The sequence below is a fragment of the Rhinatrema bivittatum genome, chromosome 1 (assembly GCF_901001135.1).
Source record: "Rhinatrema bivittatum chromosome 1, aRhiBiv1.1, whole genome shotgun sequence".
Lineage (NCBI taxonomy): Eukaryota > Metazoa > Chordata > Amphibia > Gymnophiona > Rhinatrematidae > Rhinatrema > Rhinatrema bivittatum.
Window position 1 is genome coordinate 218103420 of NC_042615.1, and position 19252 is coordinate 218122671.

Below are 19252 nucleotides of genomic sequence, written 5' to 3' on the forward strand. Positions count from 1 at the left end.
GGGGTAATCGGATGCTATCACTGGCTGTAAAATATTAATTTTATTGTTACTATATATGTTCAAAATTACTTTCCTCAATTATGGATAAATTAAACTATTTTAATAAAATTTCCACAGGTAAATTCCAATCTCAAAAATCATTTTAGCTTGTCTATAGACATTTATTTTTATTATTCAAAATTTTCTAATTCCAGCTTTTAAATTCTGCCTGCACTGAAGTCTCCTGGGTCTCTCTTGGCATACACCATCGAAATTCCCTGGCCTAGAGGAAAAGTCTGCATGTCTTAATGCAAATGAAAAATGTAGATACTTAAAGGTTCTTTAAAAGTAAATTGCGGTTTTTATCTGTGTGGGACAAATATCTTCAATTGTTGTCTCCTAAAGTTAGAGATTATGGTGCTGAATTATCATTAAATGCTGTTGATTATACCCTCTGTTATGAGATGGATCTGTTTACAAGTGGGGAACAGTTTCTCAGTATGTATTGTAATGCTTTTAGTTTTTTGTCGAGTGAATTTTTGAGCTTTATAAAAGGGTGGTGGGGAGATGGGGCTCATGGAAGGGGAGGTAAAATGTAAGCTGTAATTGCTCTGCATTGTTGTCCTCGTGCACATCAGGGTCCAAAGCAAACCACTCTTTCTGTATATTATTGTTGCTTACAATAAAATGATTTCAAATAAAATCAATTCCAAGTACAGTTAGCTCCCTCCCTGATCCCTCTTCTTATGAGAGCCAAGAACAGCATATACCCATTATTATATCCACAAATTCGTAGACTGACTATTGGAAAGAGCAAGGGGTTAACTTCCCTTCACAAAAGAAACCTGATTGAGCAAATATTGACTTAATATTGCCAGATTTCCAAGGCTATCACAAAGATAATCTATTCTTTGCCTTTGGAGATGGTCAATTTAAACCCAGGACGTCTGTTATAAAGGGCTGGAATAGGGATCTTCAGCTGGAGCTGGATGAAACAGATTGGCAAAGAATTTGGAGTGCAGCTGCTACAATATTTATCTGCAATAAGATGCAATACCCTGGATTTTCTTTCTCTAAATTTAGTTCATCCAGCCCCCTCTGTTGGAGGCAATGTGGGATCCTTGGTACATACCTTCATATGTTGGAAACAGGATGCTGAGCTTGATGGTGTGACCCAGTATGGCATGTTCTTATGTTCTTATGTTTTGGAGTGAGGTACATACTTCACTTCAGGATATTGCTGGGTTTCCCTTTACCCTAACTCCACAATTCTGTCTTTTAGGGATTTGGGGGGGACATGGATCTCAGCAAATATAATATATGAAATGACTGGTGGGGTTATGTCTTCATGCTGCAAGACTGACCATTGCTTTCTTCTGGAAAAGTTGCCTTCAGATCTCACAATGGCAGACTACCTGAGTGGAGTTAGCTCTGATGGACAAACTTACATGCACAGGAACAAATCCGCTGTATATGACGTTATTAGGGAAAAGGACTAAATCTGGAGGAGACGTACTACTCAATGATCCACTACTGTTGTGTGATAGTTGGGGATAATGGGATACAGGGTGTCTATTAGTACTGTATAATTTCACCGAAATAGACAATATTGGTTCAATATGATGTAGGTGAGACTTGTAGTTCTATATTTTTCATATTTGCTTGGTGTATTATTATTATTGGAACTATGTGTTTTTATAAATAAAAAGTTATTTAAAAATTGTTTTTTTTCACTGTAACCATCTTCATTGGACTGTTCAGTGGTTTTTCATAAATCCAAGTGGTACCCTCTTGAACCCACTTATTATCAGCTTTGGAACATTTTGTATTATATGATTTGGACTAGTTCGAATCCATTCCCCACGGATAATATCAAAATTTATAATGAATACGATGGTCAGCAGTTAGATATCTCTCTAATGATCATTCGATTGATATTAAACCTAAGGGTAAGGGAGGTGGGGTAGTGATTTTGGACCGTGTAGTTGAGATTGAACATCAGTTGTCAGATTCACAGTTCTATAAGCCTTTATCCAATGATCCTATCTCTACTTTACAAAATTCTATTACTGCCTTGCTTCAGTGAGGCTGTGAGAAACATTATATCACCTTCTGAAGCAGATTTTCTCATTGAGAAATTTCCTGTTACTATGACGTTTTAAATCTTGCTGAAGAAACATACATCACCTTCCAGTCCTCCAGGCTGTCCAGTTGTATCAGGGAATGGGATAGGGTCTCTTCTTGAACCACTTTTCAAATTTGTTGATACATTTTTCCAACCATTCATCCCACTAAGACCTTCACATGTCTGTCACTCAGGTTGTCTGATCACTATATTACAAAATATGTCTCCCCTGATTTATGCTTATTTTTAGTGACAATGGACATTGTTTCTTTGTACCCATATCCCCCAGGACAGATCTGTGATACAATCGGGTCTTGAACAATTGGCAGGTTCAAGGGTTTCCACCTCATTTCTGGTTGATTTGACCAAGACTGACTTTACTTGAAATGTATTTTATTTTCAAGGCATCATCTATGAACAAATCAAGGGGACTGCATGGGGACCACTATGGCTTCTGACATTGTGCGTCATTATGTTGCTCAATTTGAACCCATTTGGGTTTATCTAACCCCTTTTTGGAAATTTATATCACAGTTTCATTATATTCATGATGTTTTTCTGATATGGACTGGTAAAAACATCCAGATTTATGTTTTTGGATTGGTTAAACAATTGTGAAAGCAGCTTACAGTTGGATTATACTATGCTCCAGTCTCATGTGTCATTTTTGGATACACTTATTATAACCCAAGAAATTCAATTTATTATTTTTATTTACTGCAAACCCACAGACTGCAGCACCGCCACCTTGTTGCATTACTCTAGCCATCATCCACAATGCCTCCAGGATAGCATCCTGGTGGGACAATGTTTCCGCCTATGCCACCTATGTTCCTTTTGTACGGACTTTATACTGAAATCAAAAGGGATGTTAGCCCAATTTTGTTCTAGAGGTTATCCATACCAGACAATAAAACAAGCATTTAAACAGGCCCTTTACATAAATCATGATTTGCTTTTCACTGCACACCCCATAGATACATATGATTGATTGTCTCATTTGTGTGTTACCATTCTCAAGCAGGGTTAGCCAAATATGCTCTATTATTGATTATCATTGGCTTACATTATTACCTCAACCCTATTTTTCAGCATTTGCTTCATTTTTCTTTTCCTTGAGGCGGAAATTTAAGAGCCTGTTTAGTCTCATCTGAGTTATATCCACTCGTTGATGGCCCCTCTATGTTCAGGGACATTGTCTTTGTGGCCAATGCACAGCTTGTTCTTCATCTTTTTCCCTATCTACATTTTGGCACCCACATACTAGAAAACTGTACTCTCTGAAACATACTTCTGAATGTGCCTCCGCTGATGCTGTTTATGTAATATTATGCCCATGTCCCTCATTGTACATGGGTAGGACAATTTGCCTATTCAAAACACACATTTTTGTGCATTGTTCATGTAGGAAATTGACTAGGCAGGCAGACCCTCTTGTATCAAACTGGTATGAGAAATCCCATTCTGATTTAGGGGTTTTTTTGTTTGTTTTTTTAAAAGATTGTTCCACAGTTTAACAGAGAGGGCAAATTTTCTGAATTTTTAAGCCTCCGGGAACAGAGATGGATATAAGAATTACAATCTCTATTTCTCATTAGTTTAAATTGGGAAATTGAGTGGTCTGTCTTTTCTTGATTCCCTCATACTGATTGTTTTATAGTATAATTTAATTTACTAGTTTTGTTTCTATCACACTGATGCCATTCTATAGCAATGATGGAATTTACTGTTATGATTCCTTTTCTCCATTCTTTCATTCATACCAATTTGTTGCGCTTGATATCATGTGACCTCTGATTTGCCATTTCTGTGATTGGCCAGCTTATTTTTCAGTGCAAAGTTTAAGGTTGTTTAATGTCTTTGTGATATCGGGAAGGCTTTTCAGTGGAGTTTTTTCACTTGCTTAGAAACATTCTTTTTTGGCATGTATGTGTATTCTATTATAAAGTTTTCTTGTTTGTGACTGTTATTTTATTGCTATCCTTGCTTTTTAATTGATGTAAGATCATCCTGTTTGTACTTTCCTTATTATTGTTATGTTCTGATTTTATATTTTAGGATTAAGGTGGCTTAACCTTTGATGTCCTCCCGATGCAGCCTTTGGACAAAACACAGGACTATGGCGGGGGACCTACTGCTATGTTTGACAACATTATTCTTAATGAGAAGCTCTAAATAAATAATTTGTAAATTGATTTAAGATTCTGATTCTTATAAAGCATTTCTGAAGGATAATCCTTTAAACACTTCTTGTCTGCACACTTTTTTCTTTGTCTAGGTTTTCTGCTGTGCCACATTTCATATGGTGCCATTTCATGTGCCCTTGTTAACAGCAAGTGCTGCAGATAGTTTGCATTCAACAGCGTCTCTCTTCAGAGCTTGTCAAGAAGGTTTACACAAAGCATGAGACTCCTTGACATCTCCATCAGCATAGAGCTCTTTCCCTCAGCTATTCCTACACTGTTCTGATTGGGGGCATTTGGTTATGCAGTCTGATGCTTGATCCCATGTCACTTTAGGTACATTTTAATCATTTTGTCCATTCCAGGTGGAACTTGTTGCTTGTCACTGCCACATACTTCTTGAGTTTCTCCTGTGTTTCACTTTTGTACGTCAGGAGGTAGGTCTTTCTGTACCTGAAGTAATCATCAGTGAAGTTCAGGAAGTATATTTTTCCACATGGAGTTGCTGTCTTCATTGATCTACACAGATCACTGTGGATTAACAACAGTGGCTGACTTGCTTTGCTCTGTCCTGCCTATGGCAGAGGTGCATGTGTTGCTTTGCCTTGCAGACAATCCATATATATGTCAGTGTTTCTGTGCATGGAGATATTTTTACATTTTCCAACAAATATTTATGTAGCAAGTCATTTATTGCATCTAGACCTCTGTCCCCAGGCAATTATGTATGTATGCAGTTCTGGTTTGGGGGTTTGGCAGCTACTTTGGCTTTCTCATCGGTGCAGGTGATTTTGTACAAGCTGTCACCTGCAACCATTTGTGTCACTGTGCTTGTTCACTTCTTAATTATGCATGCATTCTTGTGGAAGAGGACAGTGAAACCCTTACTTGTTAGGCATGTCACTGTCAGTATGCTGCCTTTCAATTCTGGCACATATAGCACATCTTTCATGTATATTCTGTGCCTGTATCCAGCACTGGTGGTACCCATGAACTGCCCTTTTCCTTCCCCCATCATAGAGATGCACCACCCATCTGCTAGGTACACTTTATCTTTCACACTATAATATGTCTGTAAAAAAATGTTATAACTTGTCATATGGCTTGTTGCTTTGGAATCAATTTGTCAATATTCTATATGACTTCCCTTAAGGAGTTTAAGACTGTAATTCCAGAGCAATTCAACATATTTCTGGCTTCTTGCACTCTTATCTGTTTCTATTGTTTTAGCTAATACTTGTTGGCTCTCATGTTGTAGGCCTGAATAATTTCTTTTCAAGTATCCCATTGCTTAGTTTGGTTGGTAACCACCCATTATCTACAACCCTTTCTGTGCCACTCTCATAGGCTTTATCCACCTTCTGTGTGAGGAATTTTTGCTCTTCTTGGCTGCTTTCTTATACTAGTCCTACCAGCTGCAGCAAGGACAATTTGAAAATCTTTTGTACCTTTTTATCCCATTCCCATGTGGAACTACCTCGTGGTACTTTCTTTTGTTCATTTTAATCTCTTATTTCTGCAAACAAATGCATCTATGAGTTTTCCTTCCATATAGTCCAGAATTAATTTGTATTCTGGTCTAGAATTTAGTTCATTTATGTGAGGATCTTAAGAGTCAGGCAAGCTGCAAAATAATACCATAATTGCACGAGCATTTCTAATATCTTCTCTCACACATTTCTATTTCTCTGTGATTTTTAGCACAGAATTAATATACTTTCCCATTTCTTGGTATTTATTCAGCTTAATTTGCAAAGCAGAAACAGTTATCTGTTTAAATTATATTTCTCATGTTAACTTTTCAAAATTTTCCACATCTGCCTAGTGGTGGCACAGCCACAGATGTGTATTAACTGATTATCCTCAAAAGAATACAAATAATATTTTGTGCCTCAATATTTATTTATTTATTAAAATCCCTTCCTTTATTTATTTATATACTTTCTTATTTAATTAGATTTAGATTTAGATGTCTGATACCCATTTCAAAGCAGATAACATTCAGGTACTGTAAGTTACAATATAGAATTCAAGTATACAAATTATAGGCTTTTATTTATGCAAGTTAGAAAATATTTGTTTGAAATGTTAAAAAGTATAAACATCCTATATTATATTTAAAAAAAAATCATTACTTTGATTTATTTATTTGATCCCAAAGCTCTGTATTTTCAGTGTTGCATATCCCATCCCAAATGTTATCCGTTTTCAGCAGCATTTCCACCTTAAACTTCCATATCTGATAATTATTTGCAATCATCTTGGATACAGTTGCTCTGGGATTTATTTTGAGTCAATTGCTTTCCATTGTTCTACTCACAGTTTGTGGTCATAGCAGGGTGCCTTTTCACTGGCTTTTCTGTAGCCTGTTTTCTGTGTCTCCCTGGAATATTGCCACTTGGATTCAGAATCTTCTTCTCTTTGGCTGCAGTGGAAGCATCTAGGCCCATTACCTGTAGAAGTGTTCTCCTTTCTCAGGTACCAGTTATGGCCCAATCTGTTTGTTCACTGGCAGAAAAACTTTTATTGTGAAACAGAAATCACTCAGAATTCTTCTGTGGAAGTATTCTTTACTTGGAAACTGGATTAGAAGAATAATAAACATTATCAGGTAAATTTTCAAAGGAATGACAGATATAAATGTAACATACAATTGTAGCAATTTTCAAAGGTCATTTACCTGAGCTAAATGCACTTAACTTGGGTAAAACCTATTGACAACTCAATGGCATAAATTGTAGCAAATTTCAAAAGCCTACTTACATGGGTAAATTGCATTTACCCATGTAAAACCCATTTTTAAGCATGAAAATGCTTTTGAAAATCAGTTATGATAGAGGAAAAGCCCATAAACCATTATTAAGGTAGAGATGCAGAAATCTACTTCTTATCTCTGGGATAAGCAGCTTGGAATGTATTTACTTCTTGGGATCCTGCCAGAATCTTGTGACCTGGATTGGAAACTGTTGGAAACAGGATATTGGGCTTGATTGACTTTTGGTTTAATCCAGTATGACAAATCTTATGTACTTATATGAACTTATGTAGGTGATTGTGCTAGCACACAATCACCTACATAAGTCAAGACCCCAAATGGGGTCACAAAACCTTCAGTTGGGGGTCACAAGTGCCTCAAATGGCAGCACTTTTAGAGTAATCAGATTTAGAGTAGGTGATAGGTGAGAAGGGATCAGCTTGTGGGGCAAATGTAAGATAAGGATTGGAGAGGAGGATATGATGCTGAGATGTAAGAGAAGGGATGGGAAGGTGAATGAGAAGGGAAGGGGATAGGATGAATAGGAAGGGCTCCAGAGGATCACTTGTGATTATAAGAAAGTCTTGGGGGAGAGAAAGAATCAGCTGGGTGGATGTGAAAAGGGCTGAATGGGCAGGGGAGGTGAGAGGAGTAGAAACTGAGAGAGGGGTCTGCTGGAGAGGAGGAGGTTAAGAAAAGAGTTCCTCTGGAAGATTTGAAATTTTGAGAGATGGATCAGCTGGAGTGGGCAGGGTGAGAAGAAGTTATTTTTGGAGGGGGCTGCAGCCATGCTAATTTGTTTTGGTTGCCCTCTGGGGTCATTTGAATTTTTAATTGCTAAAATGAGTTTACATTGTGTAAAATTTGTGAAGTCTTATACTAGTGTGATCAGTGTAATAGGCAGGAAGGAAGATGGCAATTTGACTCACTAATACAGGTTATATCCTATTGAGATATCCACCTCTTCCCCAAAGGATCAGATGATATGCACTGAGAAACATTGACCCCTTGCTGTCTAGTCTGGTTGATGACACTCTGCTCTCACTCCTCCAACATTTTGTATCTCTGGCGTTCATAGGTTCCTAAAACCCTGAGTTCTCATTGTCAAAGTTCCTTGTTAAATCATGAGCTCTCAAACCGATACAGTACATTAAGGGGTAATAGCGCGTCAAAAACGTGCGTCCAACCCCCCCCCCCCCAAAAAAACTAATAGCGTCCGCAATATGCAAATGCATGTTGATGGCCCTATTAGTTATTCCAGCGCAATTCACTAAGTAAAATGTGCAGCCAAGCCGCACATTTTACTTTCAGAAATTGCCGGCACCGGGAAAGTATACAAAAAAGCAGTAAAAACTGCTTTTCTGTACACCCTCCGACTTAATATCATGGCGATATTAAGTCGGAGGTCCCAAAGTAAAAAATAACTAAAAATAATTAAAAAAAAAAAGTAAATCGGCCCGCGGCTCGCGGGTTTAAAACTGGATGCTCAATTTTGCTGGTGTCCGGTTTCCGAACTGTCAGCGGGTTTGAGAACCGACGCCGGCAAAATTGAGCGTCGGCTGTAAAACTCGCTGACAGCCGCCGCTCCTGTCAAAAAAGAGGCGCTAGGGATGCTCTAGTGTCCCTAGCGCCTCTTTTTACTGCGGGACCTCATTTAAATACTGAATTGCATGCACAGGAGAGTGGCCTGTGCGCGCGCCGGGAGAGAGCGAGCGCTCGCCTGCTCTCCTGCGACTTTTACTGAATCAGCCTGATAGTTCCCTGCACCTCTGAACTCTCATAAATTCCTAATGCCCTGACCTCTTTTCATCATGAGCTCTTATAGCCATAGTACCTGAAGTCATTAGTTTCTTTTTAGTTCCTGAAGTTCCCTTAGCTCTTTGTCTTGTCTAGTATCTTGCTCTTTCTTGTCTGTTTTGTCAGGGGCTAGTTCACTCCTGCCTGATTGTATGGTCTGTATTATTCTATGGTGCTGAAATTTGCTTTGTCTATATGCTGGTATATTGTGAACTTGCCTTTCCCTTTTCCTTCTTCTGATATACCTGCTATATTGGTCTGCGTTCTGTGTTCTTATTTTGTTATTTCTGTGATGAGGTTATAGTCTGCATTCATGAGCAAGATCATTATAATACCCGGCAAAATCTTAAGGGAACTTATTATCAGGTCTTTGCTTTTGAATTTCCTCATATGGACCCACCAGCCGATGATACTTTTAACACAATCAACAGCAGTCAAATACTAAGCAAACTAAAATTAATTTACTTGAGGATTTGAACTAAAAAAAGAAGTGAAAAAGCATACAGCTGAAACTTATGAGTTGGGATGAGCAGAAGCAATGTTTTTATTTTGGGTCAGTTATTTTTGTTTGTTTGTTTCAGATTTTTTTTTCAGGATTCAGTTTGCTTAATACTTATTTTTATTTGGTTCATTTTCCAAACTGAATTAAACATTAAATTTAAAAAAATCCCAAAATATTGATTAAAACACACCCTCCTCATGGACCCCACCACCCCCCTGCCATCTTCACTACCCTCTACCACATCCTTACCTCTTCCATGGTGATGCTGAAAGGCTGAATTTGGCAGGAGCAATCCAAGTTGCTCCAGTCCCACTGGGTCTTCTTTAAAAATGGTGGGGTCAGAGTCATGTTTTATGGCCATATACTTTACAGCTTTAAAATAGATCATGGGGCAAAGGTGACAGTTACTCAGAAGCACATTATTCAGAATGAAGTATCTTCAAAGGATACTAGCATATGGGTAAATTTTAAAAGGGCCACACGGGGGTCCATGTGCACTTGGTTCCCAGTGCGCGCACATGAACGCGCCAGTTTTCTAACATGCACGTGTCACCGTACACGTTATAAAATCCGATACCTGCGCGTACATGCATGCCCGATTTTATATTGGTGCGTGCATGTGCGCGCGGGTACTGACCCGCATGTTCAAGAGGGGGATTTTTTAATAAACATAAGGTGACACATTCGGGCCATCCCCAGTTCCCTAACTCCCTACCTTTCCTTCCTCCCTTTTCCCCTCTTCTGCCTGACCCCTAAACCTCACCTAAGTATACTATCTACCTCAATTTTTTTTTTAATTTGAAAATTACTTGCTTCCAGGAGAAGCAATAAGTTTTGCGCGCTGGCCGGCTGCAGGCACGCGCTTCACCAAGACAGCGCCTAATGGTGCTGTCCCAGCCAGCCTTCACCCTGCCCCCACCCCGGCCTGCCCCTTTTTAAAAGCCCAGCACTTTCATGCATACTGGTAGATACACGTGTGGGCGGGCAGCTCTGAAAATGTGCTTGGTGCGCACGTATCTTCTGGTATTGGCACACGCCATGGATTTTAAATTCCCCCGATAATGGGGAAGTTAGAATATTCTGATAGAGAGATTGTGATAGAGGCAGAAGTAGCCCAGGTGCATTTAAATAAAGATTTAACAGATATAAATTATTCCAAACTACCCAATTCAACTGCTAGGCTGGTTGAGAAGCAACCTACTTTGAATTGCCCGTTTATGAATGGTGGAAATCCAAAAAATAAGACTGGAGAGTTGGATTGTATGGCACTGAATGAAGATGTAATCAAGCATTGTAGGCATCTGAGAGATCTGACAAAAGGAGGAAAATATTGGGACATCGTGATAGGGTACAAATTATATGAAAATGATGGGCTAGGTCAAATAGATGGAGGAGTGGCACTATAAGGACAGAATACTGTCAAACAGAATAAAAGTCCTTCAGGAGACAAAAGGCACTGTAGAATCTCTAGGAATAGAAATTTCATGTGTGATGGGGAAGAGCAGACTTTGGAGTTAAATTAGAGGCAACAGAATGTCTTTTGGATGGGGGCAAGCAAACCAAGTTTCACCCCTCCCCAGCCCTCTCTCTGTTCCCTACCCCACCACTGGTGTCTCTCTCAGCCCCCCCCCCCCCCCCCCATTTCATTCCCTTTTTTTGGTTGGAGGATAAGCAAACCAAGCCCCAACACCTACCTCTGTCTCCTGTCCCTTACTGTTCTATCTCTCTCTCCCCATCCCATCCCCTCTCTCTCTCTCTCTTTCTCTCTACCTTTCTCCCCCCAGCCCCACCCTCTCTTGCTTTCTCTTCCTTTATCCCCCCCATACTGATTAGCAACAGTAGGTGGAGAGTGATAGTGCCTTGGGCCACATCCGAAGTGAACAAGATGCCGTCCTAGCTGCTTACCTGTAAAATTTTCCTTGACACGGCGTTTAACAAAATGCAGTTACAGTTCCTGTAAATTAACTGAGCATCAGCTAAGTATTTTATTATGTAAGCCAAAATTACAAAACAAGTATAACTTATGGGACGTATGATTATAATTTGTGTTCCCAAGCAGTGAGCATGGAACCAATAAGCTGCAGGGTTCTCTTTTATGATGGTGCCCATTTCATTATAGTTTGCATAAGACTAACATGTTTAAGTATATTAAAGACATGGGATTGATTTAAGTGTGGCAGTATGCAATATTTTATTCCGAATTGGACTTTAGGTTGCTGGAAACGTCCATAAACCATTATTGGCCATGTAGACTTGATAAAGCCACTGCTCATCCCTGGTTATGAGTAAGAAGGATTGGATCTATTCTTTGAGGCGCGTCAGATTACTTGTGACCTGGGTTGGCCACTGTCAGAGACAGGATGCTGGGGTTGATGAACCTTTGGTCTGACCCATCATGACATTTCTTACTTTATTTATTTATTAATGTGTTTGCTTGTTAATCTCTACATTTATATTCTGCTAATCAGAATTTCATAGCGGTTTACAAGAATATATTCATGAAAACAGTAAATAAGGGTAACATAAAATAAAACAACTGAAACCAACACATATGATAAACCAGCTTAGTAAATCAAAACAAACATCAAACTGCATAGGCCCCCTAAGTTGATTTTTGCCATGCCCCAAATGTTAAAAGCTTAGAACAATGTGTTCCGTATGCTGTTGTGGGCAGAGTTTGGAATTATGCACATTTGTGTGCAATGTGAAAAGTATGCAAGCAGTTTTTCCTGAAAAATCTATGCGCACACATGAGCAAGTATAAATGTGTGTGGGTAGTTTGGGGTGGGATAATTTTGAATGGGAAAGTACCTGCTCACATTCTCTTTGTAAATTGGTATAAAATCTGTGGGTGGAAAAGTACCCGCTCACTTTACACTAATGCAGGCAGTTAAAAAAATTACCCCCACAATGTGGAACAAGATTGCAATTAGAAAAGGGCAGTAAAAATAAAAATGTTGTGTCTGTGTCTCATATTTCAATTTATTCAAACACCAGAGGGCCCTATTTTCATATCAAAGAGAGACAGAGAGATCAGTACAAATTTGTATCCTGTTTCAAGTTGAAAACCTATGTGTGCTGTGTTAGTTACCTTTTTTTTTTTTTTTTTAATGAATGCTGGTAATTTAACAAAGCTGGAATTGAGAAGCTCAAAACAGATTATAGAGCTTCTTTCAACAGATAAAGACAAACCTTGAAAAACATCTGTACTGTGACATATTTATCCATTTGCTAGATCATAAAAAAAAACCACCAAGGAAAATAATTTTACCTTACTTTCTCCAATCATTTATTATATTATTAGTGTCAAAGTAATATAACAATTTTTATTTTCCTGCAATGCATTTTGGCATTATAAAATCAATTAAGTTTATGACATTTGTAGCCATATCTAATTGAACATAATGAATAGAGGCACTCATTCTGGGTGTATTGACTGCTTTTGCAAATGCATAACACATTTTTGTAACTGTTATTGTAAACTGCTTAGATATATATTTTTTTAAAAGCAGTATATCAAATTCAATTAAACTTAAACTAATCTAGCCCTGAATGTTTGCTTATGATTAATGACAGCAACTGGCTGTTTCGCAACGTAAACATATGTAATAATGCATGGAATAATGTAGAAAAAGACCAAACTGGCCCATCCAGTCTACCCAGTTTGATTCTTCCACTTTGCGAAGATGAACATATAAATTTCCATGCTCCTTCAAGCACCAGCGTTCCCATCCTCAATGTCTCAGCTTTTGTTGGACTCAGCTACAGTTTCCTTAATGATTACTTTTAAGAATGGTAACTCAAAGAAGTTCTGTAGAAAAGAGCATTGTGGTGTAGGTATAATTTTAGTCATCTCAGAGTTCATAGATTAATCACTGCTTCACATTTCTCATATTCATTTTATTATAATTTCATAATGAAAAGTATGCAATATTCCTGCATATCATGTAAAGGAGGCAGTATTATATTGGAATGAGGGCAAATAAAGATCAGAACTGAGGTCATCTGGTTGAAGTGTTGCCATTTGTGAAAAGAAAATCCTTCACTGACCTTCATAGTTAGGCTATAATCATATAAAGTAAGTCAATATCTTTTCTTTGAAGCCTAATATCTTAAGACCTGTATGATAACAACCAATGCAATTGCCAAAAAAGGGGTTATGTGATATGGCTTTCATCACTAAACTACTTTAAATCCTTGTCTCCAGTATTTTCATACATGCAAAAATCAACGTTTGAGCAAAGTCTGTTGTGTTGCATGATAAAACAAATACTCTCATTGTTGAAAAATTTAATTAAAGGCAGATAAAAATCAAGAAAATATTTCTTGCATTCTTTTAAAATGGAAGAAAATGTGCCTATAATTGTGGGCTGAAAAGGAGCTGTCTTTTGGTTTGCTACAGGGGGATAAAGATGTATTGTATGGGCTTATCTCTATCTGCCTCGTCTGTCATATAATCCTGTTAAAAACTGGGCCACCATTTCAACTTGAGGCCTTTCCAACAAAAACTCACTATCTTACACATAATACAGCCGTCAGTTTATCATAGTCCTTTTTATAATTTATGTAATTGAAGTATACATCAATAAACTGCTAGAGGGTTAGAGGGATAATACAAGTTTGAGAATGAAAGGGTAATGATATCATGCTTAAGAAAAATCTTCAGGCAATACCTGACCTATTTGAGAAATTCACCTGCAAAAGATGCATACGCTGTATAAGAGGGAAAAAAAAGATGCAAAGTGCATCAATAATTAACTTTCAAAGGTGATGTTTTCCAGGCTACCAAGATTCATCGCCATATTTACCTGCCCTTATCAGTGCTCATACAATTGAATCATAAATCTCATAGACAGGCAGAGAAAGGTAAATGGAAATAATGCATGCCTCAGAAATCTTACCTTCTTTGGTTCTGAAGTTACTTGTTTTACACTTCCTTAAACAATAACTTTCGGGTATTTGATACATTGAGACATTGCTTCTAGCTGTAATACAACCCTGAGTTCCAAGTATTATACTTACACAGATTAGTAAGAGTAACAAAGGTTGACAAAGAGCATTGGCAAGTGATTTATTTGTTCACACTTATATAACAAGACATAGAAAATGAAAATGGGTCTTTTAAAATGGTGCAAGACATTATACAAATTCTCATTAATTAATTTGTCCCTTAGTGACAGTATCTCAGTTGGCAGATCTACTTGCAAGGGGATTACTATTACAGTATCTATTCTTTCCCTAAACCTGTCAACAATTTAACATAATGATGAGGTTATCAAATAGACATTTGTTCAGCACTATACCCTACTCCCTTCTCCCTTCTCCCCTTTAGATTTCACAATTCTTTTTTTATCTTGAAAATCTAAAGATCATAAAAACTGACAAACTGGGTCATATTAAAGTTCTGTTTAACCAAGCATCTGGTGCTCTGACAAGTGGCAAGCAGTAAGTGATTACAGGGAGCATACACCAAAACTGGCCAGGTATAGAAAGGTTCATCCTCAATTATATCTTTCCAGTTTCTAGCAGTCAAGACACAGGGGTACACTGAACCCAAAATGATATTACTGTTTGTTATATTCAGTAGCCTATCACCTATAAATTTGTTTTATTCATTTCTTTTTAGTTCAATTATACTATTGGCCTTCATTATATGGCAATGAGCATCATTGGTTAACTGGGGTCTATTTTCAGATGCTGTGCGACTCAGCTAGTTAGCCGGCTAACTAGCAGGGTATATTCAACAGCACATATACCCTTAAGAACATAAGAACATAATAAATTGCCATAATGGGTCAGACCAAGGGTCCATCAAGTCCAGCATCCTGTTTCCAACAGTGGCCAATCCAGGCCATAAGAACCTGGCAAGTACCCAAAAACTAAGTCTATTCCATGTTACCATTGCTAATGGCAGTGGCTATTCTCTAAGTGAACTTAATAGCAGGTAATGGACTTCTCCTCCAAGAACTTATCCAATCCTTTTATAAACACAGCTATACTAACTGCACTAACCACATCCTCTAGCAACAAATTCCAGAGTTTAATTGTGCGTTGAGTAAAAAAGAACTTTCTCCGATAAGTTTTAAATGTGCCCCATGCTAACTTCATGGAGTGCCCCCTAGTCTTTCTATTATCCGAAAGAGTAAATAACCGATTCACATCTACCCGTTCTAGACCACTCATAATTTTAAACATCTCTATCATATCCCCCCTGAGCCATCTCTTCTCCAAGCTGAACAGCCCTAACCTCTTCAGCCTTTCCTCATAGGGGAGTTGTTCCATCCCCTTTATCATTTTGGTAGCCCTTCTCTGTACCTTCTCCATCGCAATTATATCTTTTCTGAGATGCGGCGACCAGAATTGTACACAGTATTCAAGGTGCGGTCCCACCATGGAGCGATATAGAGGCATTATGACATTTTCTGTTTTATTAACCATTCCCTTCCTAATAATTCCTAACATTCTGTTTGGTTTTTTGACTGCTGCAGCACACTAAGCCGATGATTTTAAAATATTATCCACTATGATGCCTAGATCTTTTTCCTGTGTGGTAGCTCCAAATATGAAACCTAACATCGTGTAACTACAGCAAGGGTTATTTTTCCCTATATGCAACACCTTGCACTTGTCCACATTAAATTTCATCTGCCATTTGGATGCCCAATCTTCCAGTCTTGCAAGGTCCTCCTGTAATGTATCACAGTCCGCTTGTGATTTAACTACTCTGAATAGTTTTGTATCATCTGCAAATTTGATAACCTCACTCATCGTATTCCTTTCCAGATCATCTATATAAATAAAAATGTAAATGTTCGTTTGTTCAAAATCTTATATCTCCGAAAGTTCTTCACTGATTGCTTTGAAATTTTGACACAATGTTGCATTCGCTTTCGCGCGTTTTTATATACCTATATTATATAGATGTCATGCCTGTGACAGGTAAAAACATGCTTTTTGGGAAAAACAGCGCCATCTTTTGGATCTGAAAGCAACACATGCTATCTACAATATAAATGGGCTCTGACCGACGGACCGCAAATGCGCAGTAGAGAGCAGCTCTACCGCGCATGTGCGAACCATAGAGCTCTGCGCTACATGCTGGGTGTCACAGAGGGGAGAAGAAAAGGGAAGATGAGTCGCCGCTCCGAGAAATGGCTCACCCGTTCCTCCGCCGCTGGGGAAGGGGGGAGGGAGTAGGGACTGCTGGTCACTTACACACAGGAGGAGGAAAGGGTAAAAAAGTCGCCGAGCCAGTCCATCCACCACCGGGGAAGGGGGGGAGGGAGTTGGGATGGCCGGAGCAGAGCTAATGCGCATTGTGAAATTAAACCAAACTGAGCCACGGCAACGCGTGGCCGGGTACAGCTAGTTTATATATATATATTAAAGTATATATATCTATATATATATCATATATATAGAATATATGATATATATATATATGAACAGCACCGGTCAAGTACAGATCCCTGAGGCACTCCACTGTTTACCCTTTTCCACTGAGAAAATTGACCATTTAATCCTACTCTCTGTTTCCTGTCTTTTAACCAGTTTGTAATCCACAAAAGGACATCGCCTCCTATCCCATGACTTTTTAGTTTTCGTAGAAGCCTCTCATGAAGGACTTTGTCAAATGCCTTCTGAAAATCCAAATACACTACATCTACCAGTTCACCTTTATCCACATGTTTATTAACCCCTTCAAAAAAATGAAGCAGATTTGTTAGGCAAGACTTCCCTTGGGTAAATCCATGTTGACTGTGTCCCATTAAATCATGTCTTTCTATATGCTCTATGATTTTGATCTTGAGAATAGTTTCCACTATTTTTCCCGGCACTGAAGTCAGGCTCTCTGGTCTATAATTACCTGGATCGCCCCTGGAGCCTTTTTTAAATATTGGGGTTATATTGGCCACCCTCCAGTCTTCAGGTACAATGGATGATTTTAATGATAGGTTACAAATTTTAACTAATAGATCAGAAATTTCATTTTTTAGTTCCTTCAGTACCCTAGGATGCATACCTTAAGTGGCTAATTCCACTCTTCCTCAGAGCGCCTCTTGCCTGCTCATGGATCGCCCTTTCTTATCCATATATATAGCTAGGGAACCTATTTAGATGGATAACTAATACATTATCCATCTAAATGGCTTTGGAATAGGGACTTCACTATGTTTTAGGTGATGTAATACTTCTCTTTGTTTTCAACCAGCTAGGGAAGTGTTTTACTGGGTGCTCTCTAGCTCTCATATTCTGGGATATAAGGATTGAGTCACTCCTGGAGGCTTGAGCTTGTTTTGGGTGAATAACAGCCAAATTCCAAAAAGTAGACATTTGGCCACTGTTTATGATGTTTCGGACCAAGCAAAAGCTTTTTGTGTGGGCCCATGAACTACTATTCAGTGTGCATAGGAGGGATCTATTCCACCTCAGGTCCCATCTACAGGTTTCATTTGCCTTCATAAAACCTCTACCCTATGTACATTTACTCCCACTCAGAAGCATAAGTAGGTCTGATAATTCTCCCTTGTTGCCTTGATGTTCCCTTTATCGTATACTGAAAGAAAAAATCATGGGAACAAAACATCACTACCTTCTTTCCTTTTACCTTATTTGAGTCCATTGGTATGGAATAGGGGGAAACTGTTAGGAAAGAGAGTTTTAATGATTCCTTTTCTTCAGCTTTTAAAGTTATCGTATCATATCACAGTACTTATCATATAAGTAAATAAATAAATAAGTAAATAAATGGTGTCATTAGTTCCTTATGTAATTTCTGCATGAAAGCACAAGGTAAAGAAATCTCTCAGGGCAATTTCTCCAAATGGGTTTGTTTTGTGTATTTCTTGACAGGAATAAACCTCATTTGTAAGCCAGGATATGTTGAGAATGATTTCAAACTCTCAAATTTATGGCTAATACCCTTCTTAGTACTTTCCACTTGCATTGTGCCAAAAGAGGGCCTCCTTCTGGAGTTCACAGAGTGGAATTTTTATAGGCAATATATCACGATGCACTTAGAAGTTCTTTTTCACTCAACGAGCAATTAAACTCTGGAATTTGTTGCCAGGAGAGGTGGTTAGTGCAGTTAGTGTAGCTGTGTTTAAAAAAGGATTGGATAAGTTCTTGGAGGAGAAGTTCATTACCTGCTATTAATTAAGTTGACATAGGAAATAGCCACTGCTTTACTTGCAACAATAGCATGGAATAGACTTAGTTTTTGGGTACTTGCCAGTTTCTTATGGCCTGGATTGGCCACTGTTGGAAACCGGATGCTGGGCTTGATGGACCCTTGGTCTGACCCAGTATGGCATGTTCTTATGTTCTTAATCATCCAGTGTCACTCAATGTAATTGGAAATATTTCTGGATCTTTCTGCCACATTTTCTTGGTCTCTGATTGCATCTCTTGGTACTTAAGGATCTTAGCTTTCTCCATATGATCCACAGAATAGACATTGGGTACTGACACCTCTATCAGCAATACTATTCTTGTGTTTTTCTCCTTCACCACAATATCTGCTTCTCATAATTGATCTTCCTGTTGATGGGAATGTCCCAGGTGATCACTTCGTCTTTGTTCTATTCTTTTAGGGTTGTGTTCCCAGTGTTTGGTATGTCAATGTGATAATGTTTGCACAATTTTCAATAAATAAGTCATGCCACCTTCTTGTGACGTTCTTTATTCAGAACATCTGACATCAGCACATCACATCCAGTAATGAGATGTATAACCGTTAGGGATGGGCATTCAGGAAAAAAGAAATAGGAAATTAGATGAAATATCCTATATCATTTCTTTATCAAAGCCAAACAATTGAAATTCTGATGAAATTGTGTTGGTTTTCACATTTTGTGTAAAATAAAAAATTGATCTATGGGGACTAGGCCCAGACCCTGGCCTGACGCCAG